We start from the raw sequence: 12,109 nt of genomic DNA, 5'->3' as shown, positions 1-12,109 counted from the left end.
GGTTCTAGAAAAAAAAATTAAAAAGCAGGAGAAGAGCCTAAGGGAACTTTGGGACAACGCGAAACAAAACAACATCTGCATAATAGGTGTTCCAGAAGGAAAGGAAACTGAGCAAGGAATAGAAAACTTGTTTGAAGAAATAACGACAGAAAACTTCCCTGATATAGGGAAGAAAAAACCCACACAAATCCAAGAAGCTCAGAGTCCCAAGCGAAATGAACCCCAAAAGACTGACACCAAGGCACATTATAATTAAATTGGCAAACACCAACGACAAAGCAAGAATCTTAAAAGCGGCCAGAGAGAGACAAAAAGTTACATACAAAGGAACCCCCATCAGACTAGCGACTGATTTCTCAATAGAAACTCATCAGGCCAGAAGGGAATGGAATGAAATATACAAAGTCATGCAAAGGAAGGGTCTGAATCCAAGAATACTGTACCCAGCAAGGCTATCAATCAAAATTGAAGGTGAAATCAGGAACTTCACAGACAAAAAAGGACTAAAGGAATTTATCACCACCAAACCAGCAATGCAAGAAATGCTTAAGGGTCTGCTATAAAAAAAAAGAAATAGGAAGTGCAGAAGGAAGACAGGAATATAGAATAAAAATGGCGACAAATGAGTACCTATCAATAATAAATTTAAATGTAAATGGATTAAATGCCACAATCAAAAGACATAGGGTAACAGATTGGATAACAAAACAAGACCCATATATCTGCTGTCTACAAGAAACCCACCTCAGAAAAAAAGATGCACACAGACTGAGGATGAAGGGATGGAAAAAGGTTTTCCAAGCGAATAGAAATGAAAAAAAAGCTGGGTAGCAATACTTATATCTGACAAATTAGATCTCAAAGGGAAGGATATAACAAGAGATAAGGAAGTCCACTTCATAATACTAAAGGGAGCAATCCAACAAGAAGAAATAACTCTGGTAAAAATATACGCACCCTATACAGAAGCACCCAAATACATTAAAAAAACTCCTGGAGGATATCCAGGGAGAGATTGACAGCAATACAATCATAGTAGGAGACTTTAATATCCCACTATCACCATTGGACAAATCCTCTAAACAAAAAATCAGCAAAGAAACATCAATCCTAAATGACTCACTAGACCAGATAGAATTAATTGACATCTTCAGAACATTTCACCCCAAAGCCACTGAATATACATTCTTCTCAAGTGCACATGGGTCATTTTCAAAGATAGACCATATGCTGGGACATAGGCAAAGTCTCTTCAAATTCGAGAAGATAGAAATCATATCAAGCATCTTCTCAGATTACAGTGGCATAAAACTGGAAATCAACTACAATAAAAACAATCCAAAAAAATCAAATACATGGAGACTAAACAGCATGCTATAAACGAAGAAATAAAAAAAAACCATGGCAAGAAATGACAATGAAAACACAACAATCCAAAATCTATGGGACACAGCAAAAGCAGTCTTGAGAGGGGAGTTCATAGCTCTACAAGCCTGCTGCAAAAAAAAAGAAACAATGGTAATAAATTACCTAACACTACAACTCAAAGAGTTAGAAAAAGAGCAACAAGAAAAGCCCAGTGTAAGCAGAAGGAAGGAAATAATAAAGATCAGAGCAGAGATAAACGACATAGAGACCAAAGAAACAATACAAAAGATCAACAAAACCAAGAGCTGGTTCTTTGAAAGGATAAACAAGATTGATGAACCTCTACCCAGGCTCACCAAGAAGCAAAGAGAGAGGACCCAAATAAACAAAATCAGAAATGAAAGAGGAGAAATAACAACAGACCCCGCTGAAATACAAAGGATTGTTAAAAAAATACTACGAACAACTCTATTCCAACAAACTGGACAACCTGGAGGAACTGGACATATTCCTAAAAAATATAACCTTCCAAAACTCAATCAGGAAGAATCTAAACAGCTCAATAGGCCAGTAACTATGGAAGAAATTGAAGCAGTCATCAAAAACCTTCAGGCAAACAAAAGACCAGGGCCAGACGGCTTCACAGGATAGGTTTATCAAACACTCAAGGAAGAACTAAAACCTATCTTCCTCAGACTATTCCAAAAAATGAAAGAGGAAGGAACACTTCCAAGCTCCTTCTATGAAGCCAGCATCACCCTAATACCAAAACCAGATAAAGACAACACAATGAAAGAGAATTACATGCCAATATCCCTCATGAACATAGATGCCAAAATCCTCAACAAAATTCTAGCAAATCGGCTCCAGCAGTACATCAGAAAGATCATACACCATGACCAAGTAGGATTTATCCCAGGAATGCAAGGATGGTACAATATCCACAAATCAATAAACGTGATACATCACATAAACAAATTGAGAGATAAAAATCACATAATCATATCAATTGATGCAGAAAAAGCATTTGACAAAATCCAACACCCTTTCCTGATAAAAACTCTCAACAAGGTGGGAAAAGAAGGATCATACCTCAACATAATAAAAGCCATATATTATAAACCCACAGCAAACATCATACTCAATGGGCAAAAACTAAAACCATTTCCCCTAAGAATAGGAACAAGACAGGGATGCCCACTCTCACCACTCCTGTTTGACATAGTACTGGAAGTATTAGCCATTGCAATTAGACAAGAAGAAGAAATAAAAGGCATCCAAATTGGAAAAGAAGAAGTAACGCTGTCCTTATTTGCAGATGACATGATATTGGACATAAAAAACCCAAAAGACTCCATCAAAAAAACTAATAGACTTAATAAATGAATTCGGCAATGTAGCAGGATACAAAATTAACACCAAGAATTCTATGGCTTTTCTATACACCAATAGTGAACTTACAGAAAGAGAAACTAAAAAAGCAATCCCATTTACAATCACATCAAAAAAATTAAGATATCTAGGAATAAACTTAACTAAGGAGGTAAAAGACCTATACGCGGAAAACTACAGGACACTGAAAAAAGAGATAGAGGAAGACGTAAACAGATGGAAGAGCATACCATGTTCATGGATTGGTAGAATCAACATCATTAAAATGTCCATACTACCCAAAGCAATCTATAGATTCAATGCACTCCCCATTAAAATACCAACGGCCTATTTCACAGACCTAGAAATAACTCTCCAAAAATTCATCTGGAATAAAAAAAGACCCCTAAGAGCCACAGCAATCCTGAGAAAGAAGAATAAAGTAGGAGGGATCTCAATACCACATTTCAAGCTGTATTACAAAGCCACTTTTCTCAAAACAGCATGGTACTGTCACAAGAACAGACATATAGATCAATGGAATAGAATAGAGAATCCAGATATCGACCCAAACCACTATGCTCAATTACTATTTGACAAAGGAGGCATTAACATACAATGGAGTCAAGACAGTCTCTTCAATAAATGATGTTGGGAAAACTGGACAGATACATGCAAAAAAATAAAACTAGATCACCAACTTACACCATACACAAAAATAAACTCAAAATGGATACAGGACTTAAACATAAGATGGGAAACCATAAAAATACTAGAGGAAGCCACAGTCAGCAAAATCTCAGACATATGGCCAAAGAACTTCTTCACTGATACTGCCCCTAGGGCAATGGAAGCTAAAGAGAAAATAAACAAATGGGACTACATCAAAATAAAAAGCTTTTTACAGCAAAAGAAACTATCAACAAAACAATAAGAAAGCCCACTGTATGGGAGAACGTATTTGCAAATGTTATCACTGATAAACGTTTAATCTCCAACATCTACAGGCAGCTTATACAACTTAATAAAAGGAAGATAAATGATCCAATAAAAAAAGTGGGCAATGGACCTAAATAGAATCTTTTCAAAAGAAGACAGATGGAAGGCCAAGAGACTTATGAAAACATGCTCAAAGTCACTAATTATCTGAGAGATGCAAATCAAAACGATAATGCGGTACCATCTCACACCTGTCAGAATGGCTATCATCAACAAATCAACAAACGACAAGTGTTGGCGAGGGTGTGGAGAAAAAGGAACCCTCGTGCACTGCTGGTGGGAATGCAAACTGGTGCAGCCACTGTGGAGAACAGTATGGAGCTTCCTCAAAAAACTGAAAATGGAACTCCCATGTAACCCAGTAATCCCACTCCTAGGAATATATCCTAAGAAACTAGAAACACCAATCAGAAAGGATATATGCACCCCTATGTTCATAGCAGCACAATTTACAATAGCTAAGATTTGGAAACAGCCTAGGTGCCCATCAGAAGATGACTGAATCAGAAAACTATGGTACATCTACACAATGGAATACTATGCTGCCATAAAAAAGAAGGAATTCTTACCATTTGCAGCAACCTGGATGGAATTGGAGAACATTATGCTAAGTGAAATAAGCCTGTCAATGAAAGAAAAATTCCACATGATCTCACTCATTTATGGATAATAAAGAACATTATAAACTGATGAACAAAAAGATAGATACAGAGACAGTAAAGCATGAAACAGACTGTCAAATTACAGCGGGAAGGTTAGGGAGAGGTGGGGGAGATAAGAGATCAACCAAAGGACTTATATGCATGCATATAAGCATAACCAATGGATGCAAAACTCTGCAGGGTGACAGCATGTATGGGAGTGGTGTGAGAGGAGGCAATGGTAAGATATGTACACATATAATACCTTAATAAAGAAACAAACAAAAAAAAGGCTACAAAGTTTCAATTATAGAAGATAACTAAATCCCAGATACCAGGGCCTCCGCTTGGGTTGCTGGGGGGTGTGGCTGGCCTGAAAACCATCACAGTCCCCTCGCCCAGGCTGCCTCACACCCCAAGGGAACCCCCTTCCTAATCCGGGACACCCTTCAGGACAAACCAGCCGGCCCCCACCCGTGCACCAGGCCTCTATCCTATCTAATAAAAGAGTAATATGCAAATTGACCGTCACTCCAACACACAAGATGGCTGCCCCCATGTGGACACAAGATGGCCACCACAAGAAGGCCAACAGGGGAGGGCAGTTGGGAGGGACCAGGCCTACAAGGGAGGGCAGTTGTGGGCGATCAGGCCAGCAGGGGAGGGCAGTTAGGGGTGACCAGGCTGGCAGAGGTGGGAAGTTGGGTGCAACCAGGCCTGCAGGGAAGGGCAGTTGGGGGGGACCCAGGCCTTTAGGGGAGAGCAGTTGGGGGGACCAGGCCTGCAGGGGAGGGTCGTTGGGGGGAACCTGGCCTGCAGGGGAGGGAAGTTAGGGGTGACCAGGCCTGCAGGGGAGGGAGGGCAGTTAGGGCAATCAGGCTGGCAGGGGAGCAGTTAGGCATCAATCAGGCTGGCAGGGGAGTGGTTAGGGGATGATCAGGTTGGTAGGCAGAAGCAGTTAGGGGCAATCAGGAAGGCAGGCAGGCGAGCAGTTGGGAGCCAGCAGTCCTGGATTGTGAGAGGGATGTCCGACTGCCCGTTTAGGCCCGATCCTACTGGGATCGGGCCTAAACGGGCAGTCGGACATCCCTCGAGGGGGCACAGATTGGAGAGGGTGCAGGCTGGGCTGAGGGACACACTCCCCCTGCATGAATTTCATGCACCATGCCTCTAGTAATTTATAAAACTCAACACCAAAAAAAGCAAACAATTCAAATAAAAAATGGGCAAAGGACCTGAATAGAATTGTTTTCACAGAGGGCATACAGATGGCAAATAGACATATGAAAACATCACTAATCATCAGAGAAATGCAAATTAAAACCACAATGGATATCACCTCACATCTATCAGAATAACTATTATCAATAAATCAATGTTTGGAGAGGATGTGGGGGAAAGGGGACCCTTGTGCACTATTGTTGTGAATACAGACTGGTGCAGTCACTGTGAAAAGCAGTAAGGAGTCACCTCAAAAAATTAAAAATAGAACTGCCTTATGACCCAGTGATTCCACTTCTGGGAATTTATCTGAAGAAACCTAAAACACTCATTCAAAAGAATATATGCACCCCTTTGTTCATTGCAGAGTTATTTACAATAGCTAAAATTTGGAAGCAGCCTAAGTGCCCGTCAGTAGATGAGTGGATAAAAAAAGCTATGGTACAGTTAAACAATGGAATACTACTCAGCTATAAAAAAGAAGGAAATCTTACCTTTTGTGACAGCATAGATGGACCCAAAGAACATTATGCTAAGTGAAATAAGTGAGTCAGAGAAAGATGAGTACCATATGATTGCACTCATGTGGAAACAAAATGAACTGACAAGCAAGATAGAGACAGACTCATAGAGAGCAGGCTGAGAGCTGTGGGGGTGAGAGGGTTGGGAGGTTGTGGGGCGGGGGGGTTGGAGGGATTGAGCAAAAAGCAAAGAAAAAAGAAAAAACTCATGGACACTGACAACAGTGTGGTGACTGCTGCGGGGAGAGGGGTGGGGAAAAGTGGAGGGGTGTATGGGACGATAAATGGTGAAGTAGACATGACTTGGTATGGTGAACACACAATGCAGTTTACAGATGATGTGGAATTGTGCACCTGAAACTTGTACAATTTTGTTAACTAATGTCACCCCCATGAATTCAAAAAAAAACAAAAAAGAAAAAGTCAAGCTAACAAATTGGAGATAATATTTGCAAATTATATATCTGATAAAAGACATATTCAGAAAAAAATAATAAAGGCATGCAAATTTTAATAAAAGTTTTAAGATAAATAGAAAAGGTTATAGAAAAACAGGCCACAATGAATAAAAACTGACTAAGAAGGATGTTTCACATTCTTTTCCATGTACATAATGCTGTGGAAATTACTAAACAGTCATAAACAAGTGACTCATATTGAGGGCACAGTCTTTTTGAGGGAAAATAATAAGGCTTTGGGATTAGGAGATTTTTTAAAAAAGTGTCTGGCAAAGTATCTATGTGTAACAGTTTGCCTAAGACAGTACCAAATTATGCCCACTGTCTCAACCAATTTATTATTTGTCCTGGATTTTCCATTTTCTAGTGATTTTTTAAAAGTAGTATTATAATAAGCCAGGACTTTTACTTTCAGGTTCTGTCATAATCTCAATGAGCAGTGTGAGATGCATGTGCAGTGAACCTAGTGCCATTTAACATGTGGATAAATCCGAAAGGCCCTGAGCAGTAGCCCATCTCTGGATGGACTGTATCTGATGGGCTGTAACTATAACTTCATCCTCAAATATAGCATCCAAGCCACTTACAGAAAGAGGAGCATTCAGGCATAGCTAGGGACAACTGAATCCTTTAGTCTTGGATGAAGGTTGAAGAAATATTCAATGCTGCTGCCCTGCATATGCCTAACTTGATTACACCAATTAAGAAAAGCATATGGAGAAGATGTTCTAAATATTACTCTATAAAGCATGACTTTCCAATTAGGTCAAATGACTGTTCTTTAAATACATATGTATAACCCACTGACACAGTATGGTGATGGCCAGAGGGAAGGAGGGCGGGGGTGGGCTTGGTAGAGGTGGGAAAAGGGAGGGAAAATGAGCACATCGGTACTAGTGTCAACAATAAAAATTAAAAAAGATGGTTCTTTACATTTCATAGTCAGCTATGATTACAAATTATCTTATTTAAACAGTCAAAGTTAAGTGACAGCTGATATTTTGTTGGCTCTATTAGCAAAAGAAATTTACACTTAAATGAGTGTCAGGAGATATATCAAGTAGAAAAATCAGTTAATTCCAGTAATTGTTTGATTGTTTTCACATAATCCATAAAGGAAAGCTTTTGGAAGTTCATTCTGTCGAACGTGAAACACCAGTCATTGCTGTAATTGCTACTTAAACTGAGTAAAAATGTTTAACAATAAAGATAAAATTATAGACCGTTTTCATATTCAAAATAATTAAGCTCTATAAAGCCACCATGAACACTGAATTTATGAAAACCAAACCATTGCTCTTAGAGGAAATACAGTCAGGCTCCTGTGAGCCTTTGGCCACAACAATTTCATCAACTAACTAAACATAACCTTGTTTTATGTGCATTTTAAAGACACTTTAATATAAGTTGTTGATTCAATAACATTGCACTCACAGTCAATAATATTAACTCATGCCTATACTAAGCTTTTTGTTAAATTTATTGTTGATAATATTATAGAAGTCCCCCATTTTCCCCAACTTTGTATCCTCCACCTAGCCCCCACCCCACACCAAGCTTTCCCACACTATTTTCTGTGTTCATGGGCTATGCATATATGGATATAAATTTAGTTAATCTCTTCCCATGGGCTGCTTCCAGATCTTGTAAATAGTGCTATGAACATAGGGCTGCATATGTTCTTTCTGATTGGTGTTTCGAGATTCTTAGGATATATTCCCAGAAGTGGGATTGTTGGGTCAAACAGCAGTTCCATACTTAATTTTTTGAGGAAACTCCATACTGTTTTCAACAATGGCTGCACCAGTCTGTATTCCCACCAACACCGTACAAGGGCTCCCTTTTTTCCTCATCCTTGCTAGCACTTGCTGTTGTTGATTTATTGATGGTAGCCATTCTGGCAGGTGTGAGGTGATACTTCACTGTAGTTTTGATTTGCATTTCTCCGATCATTAGTAACATTGAGCACTTTTTCATGTGTCTATTGGCCACCTGTATATCCTCTTTGGAGAAATGTCTATTCAGGTCCTTTGCCCATTTTTTAATTGGATTGTTTATCTTCCTGGTGTTGAGTTGGATGAGTTGCTTATATATTTTGAAAATTAAGCACTTAGCAAGTATGTCATTGGTAAATATGTTTCCCCATGCAGTGGATTCCCTTTTCATTTTGTTGATGGTTTCTTTTGCTGTGCAGAAGCTTTTTAGTTTGATGTAATCCAATCTGTTTATTTTTTTCCTGTTTCTCTTGCCCTAGGAGATGTACTGGGGGAAATGCAGCTATACAAGATGTCTAAGATTTTACTGCCTTTGTTTTCTTTTAGAATTTTTATGGTTGACTTACATTTAAGTCTTTCATCCATTTTGAGCTTATTCTTTTTTTCTCAATATGTTCTTTTTTGTTTGCTTGTTTGTTTGTTTTCTTTTTTTATTGAGGTATTATATGTGTACATATCTTACCATTACCCCCCCACCCCACACCCATACATGCCCTCACCCCCCAGAGTTTTGCGTCCATTGTTTATGCTTTTATGCATGCATACAAGTCCTTCGTTTGATTTCTTATCTCCCCCACCTCTCCCTAACTTTCCCCCTGTAATTTGAACGTGTTTGTTGCTTTACTGTCTCTGTATCTATCTTTTTGTTCATCAGTTTATAATGTTCTTTATTATCCATAAATGAGTGAGATCATGTGGTATTTTTCTTTCATTGACTGGCTTATTTCACTTAGTATAATATTCTCCAATTCCATCCAGGTTGCTGCAAATGATGAGTATTCCTTCTTTTTTATGGCAGCATAGTATTCCATTGTGTAGATGTACCACAGTTTTCTGATCCAGTCATCTGCTGACGGGCACCTAGGCTGTTTCCAAATCTTAGCTATTGTAAATTGTGCTGCTATGAACATAGGGGTGCATATATCCTTTCTGATTGGTGTTTCTAGTTTCTTCGGATAAATTCCCAGGAGTGGGATTTTTTTAGAGAGAGGAAAGGAGAGGAATAGAGAGAAAGAAACGCTGATGAGAGAGCAGCATCGATCTGCTGCCTCCTGCATGCCCCCTACTGGGGATCAGCCAGCAATCTCTTGGTTCACAGGTTGATGCTCAACCACTTGAACCACACTGGCCAGGCTTGAGCTTATTCTTGTGTCTGATGTAAGTTGGTGGTCTAGTTTCATTTTTTTTTTCATGTACCTGTCCCATTTTCCCAACTCCACTTATTGAAAAGATTATCATTACTATCATTACTCCATTATATGCTCTTACTTCCTTTGTCAAATATTAATTGACCATAATGGCATGGGTCAATTTCTGGGGTCTCTGTTTGTTCTATTGGTCTACATGCCTGTCCTTGTGCCAGTACCAGGCTGTTTTTATTACAATGGCTTTGTAGTATATTTGATATTTGGTATTTTGATCCCTCCAACTTTCTTCTTCTTTCTCAAGTTTGCTGAGGCTAGTTGGGGGCTTTTTGGGTTCCATATACATTTCTGAAATATTTATTCTGGATCTGTGAAATATGCCATTGTTCTTTTAATAGGGATTGCATTGTTTTGGGTTGTATGGACATTTTAATGATGGTAATTCTTCCAATCCATGAATACAGAATATGCTCACACTTGGTTGTATCTTCCTGTACTTCATTTTTCAATGTCCTATACTTTTCTGAGAACAGGATTTTTCCAAGATATCATTTTCTGTTGTAGCAGCGGTAAATGGGATTTTGTTTTGTTTTTTTTAGCTTATCTTTCTGGGAGTTCATTATTGGTATATAAAAGTGCCACCGATTTCTGAATATTAGTTTTATATCCTGCTACTTTGCCAAATTCATTTATTAAATCTAGCCATTTTCATGGGGTCTTTAAGATTTTCTGTGTACAATATTATGTCATCTGCGAATAATGACATTTTCACTTCCTCCTTTTCAACTTGGATGCCTTTTATTTTTTCTCCTTATCTGATGGCTGTGGCTAGAACTTGCAGTATTATGTTGAATGCAGATATCCTCTATCTTGTTCCTGATTTTAAGGGAAACACTTTTAGTTTTTGCCTATTGAGTACAATGCTGGCTATAGGTCTCATGTGGCTTTTATTGTCATAAATTAGTGCTGAATTTTGTTAAGTGCTATTTCTGCATCTATTGATATGATCATGTTATATTTTATCCTTCATTTTGTTTATGTGATGTATCACATTACTGATGTGAGAATACTGTACAAGCCTTGCTTTTCTGAAATAAATCCCACTTGGTCATGGTGTATGGTCTTTCAACGTATTGCTGGATCTGATTTACTAACATTTGGTTGAAGATTTTAGCATCTATATTTATATGAGATAATGGCCTATAATTTTCTTTTTGTAGTCTCTTTATCTACACAATAGGTTTTGGAATTAGGATAATGCTGGCCTCATAAAAGAGCTTGGAAATCTTCCTTCCACTTAAATTATCTGAATAGTTTGAGGATGAAAGGTTATAGTTCTTCTTTGAATGTTTGGTAAAACTGGCCTGTAAAGTTGTCCAGTGCAGGACTTCTGTTTGCTGGGAGATTTTTGATTACTGCTTCAATTTCACTAGTTGTTATTGGCCATTTAAGGTTTTCTGATTCTTCCTGCTTGAGTTTTGGAAGATTTTATGTTTCTAGGAATTTGTCCATTTCATCCAGGTTGTTCAATTTGTTGGAATATAGTTGTTTACAGTATTTTCTTATAGTCATTTGTTTTTCTGTGATGTCAGTGGTTACTCTGCCTCTTTAACTTTTTCAATTTGTTGGAATATAGTTGTTTACAGTATTTTCTTATAGTCCTTTGTTTTTCTGTGATGTCAGTGGTTACTCTGCCTCTTTAACTTTTTGTTTTTTAAATCTTTATTGTTGAAAGTATTACAAATGTCCCCTTTAGTCTCATAGCTTTTTCTTACTTGTGAAGCTCTTTATCTGACCTTAAATTCTAAATGAGAGCTTTGCTGGGTAGAATAATCTTGGTTGTGGGTCCTTGCTATTCAACACTTTGACCAGGCCGGCAGGGGAGGGCAGTTACGGGTGACCAGGCCAGCAGGGGAGGGCAGTTAGGGGGATTAGGCTGATAGGAGAGAGCAGTTAGGGGGATCAGGCTGGCAGGCAGAGTCATTAGGGCAGGCAGGCAGGTGAGCGGTTAGGAGCCAGGCAGTTTCCAACCCATCCCAGGCCTTCACCACCTTACTGTGTCCACAGGTAAGATCTTTGGTTAATCTTTTCCCGTCCTCTTCTGCCCTTCCCTCTGAAATTCATCAGTCTGTTTTGTGCTTCCATGCCTCTGATTCTAATTTATTCACCAGTTTATTTTGTTCATTACATTTATTTTGATTTTGATTCAATTGCTGATAGATATGTATTATGTATTTATTGCCATTTTATTGTTTATATTTTTTATCTCTTCTCCTTCCCCTCCCCCTTCCTCTTCCCCTTCCTCTTCTTCTTCTTCCTCTTATTAAAAATACCCTTCAACATTTCATGAAATACTGGTTTGGTGGTGATGAACTCCTTTAGCTTTTTCTT

At 38.5% G+C, this 12,109-nt stretch overlaps 1 protein-coding gene across 4 annotated transcripts in view; it reads right to left on the bottom strand.

The window, feature by feature from the left end:
* The window catches only part of ZNF438 (zinc finger protein 438), a 190,963-nt gene that overhangs the window by 152,401 nt on the left and 26,453 nt on the right, over nucleotides 1-12,109 (bottom strand). The window contains exon 1 of one of the 4 annotated variants that reach the window (XM_079768610.1): nucleotides 4,308-5,375. The exons of the other annotated variants lie outside the window; for them this stretch is intronic. The gene's annotated coding sequence lies outside the window, so the exon portion shown is untranslated. Of the gene's footprint in view, nucleotides 1-4,307; nucleotides 5,376-12,109 lie in introns of those variants that run through there. 4 annotated transcript variants of the gene reach the window in all.

Source organism: Cnephaeus nilssonii (assembly GCF_951640355.1).
Source record: "Cnephaeus nilssonii genome assembly, chromosome: 4".
NCBI lineage: Eukaryota > Metazoa > Chordata > Mammalia > Chiroptera > Vespertilionidae > Cnephaeus > Cnephaeus nilssonii.
This window is presented reverse-complemented; position numbering and strand designations above follow the sequence as displayed.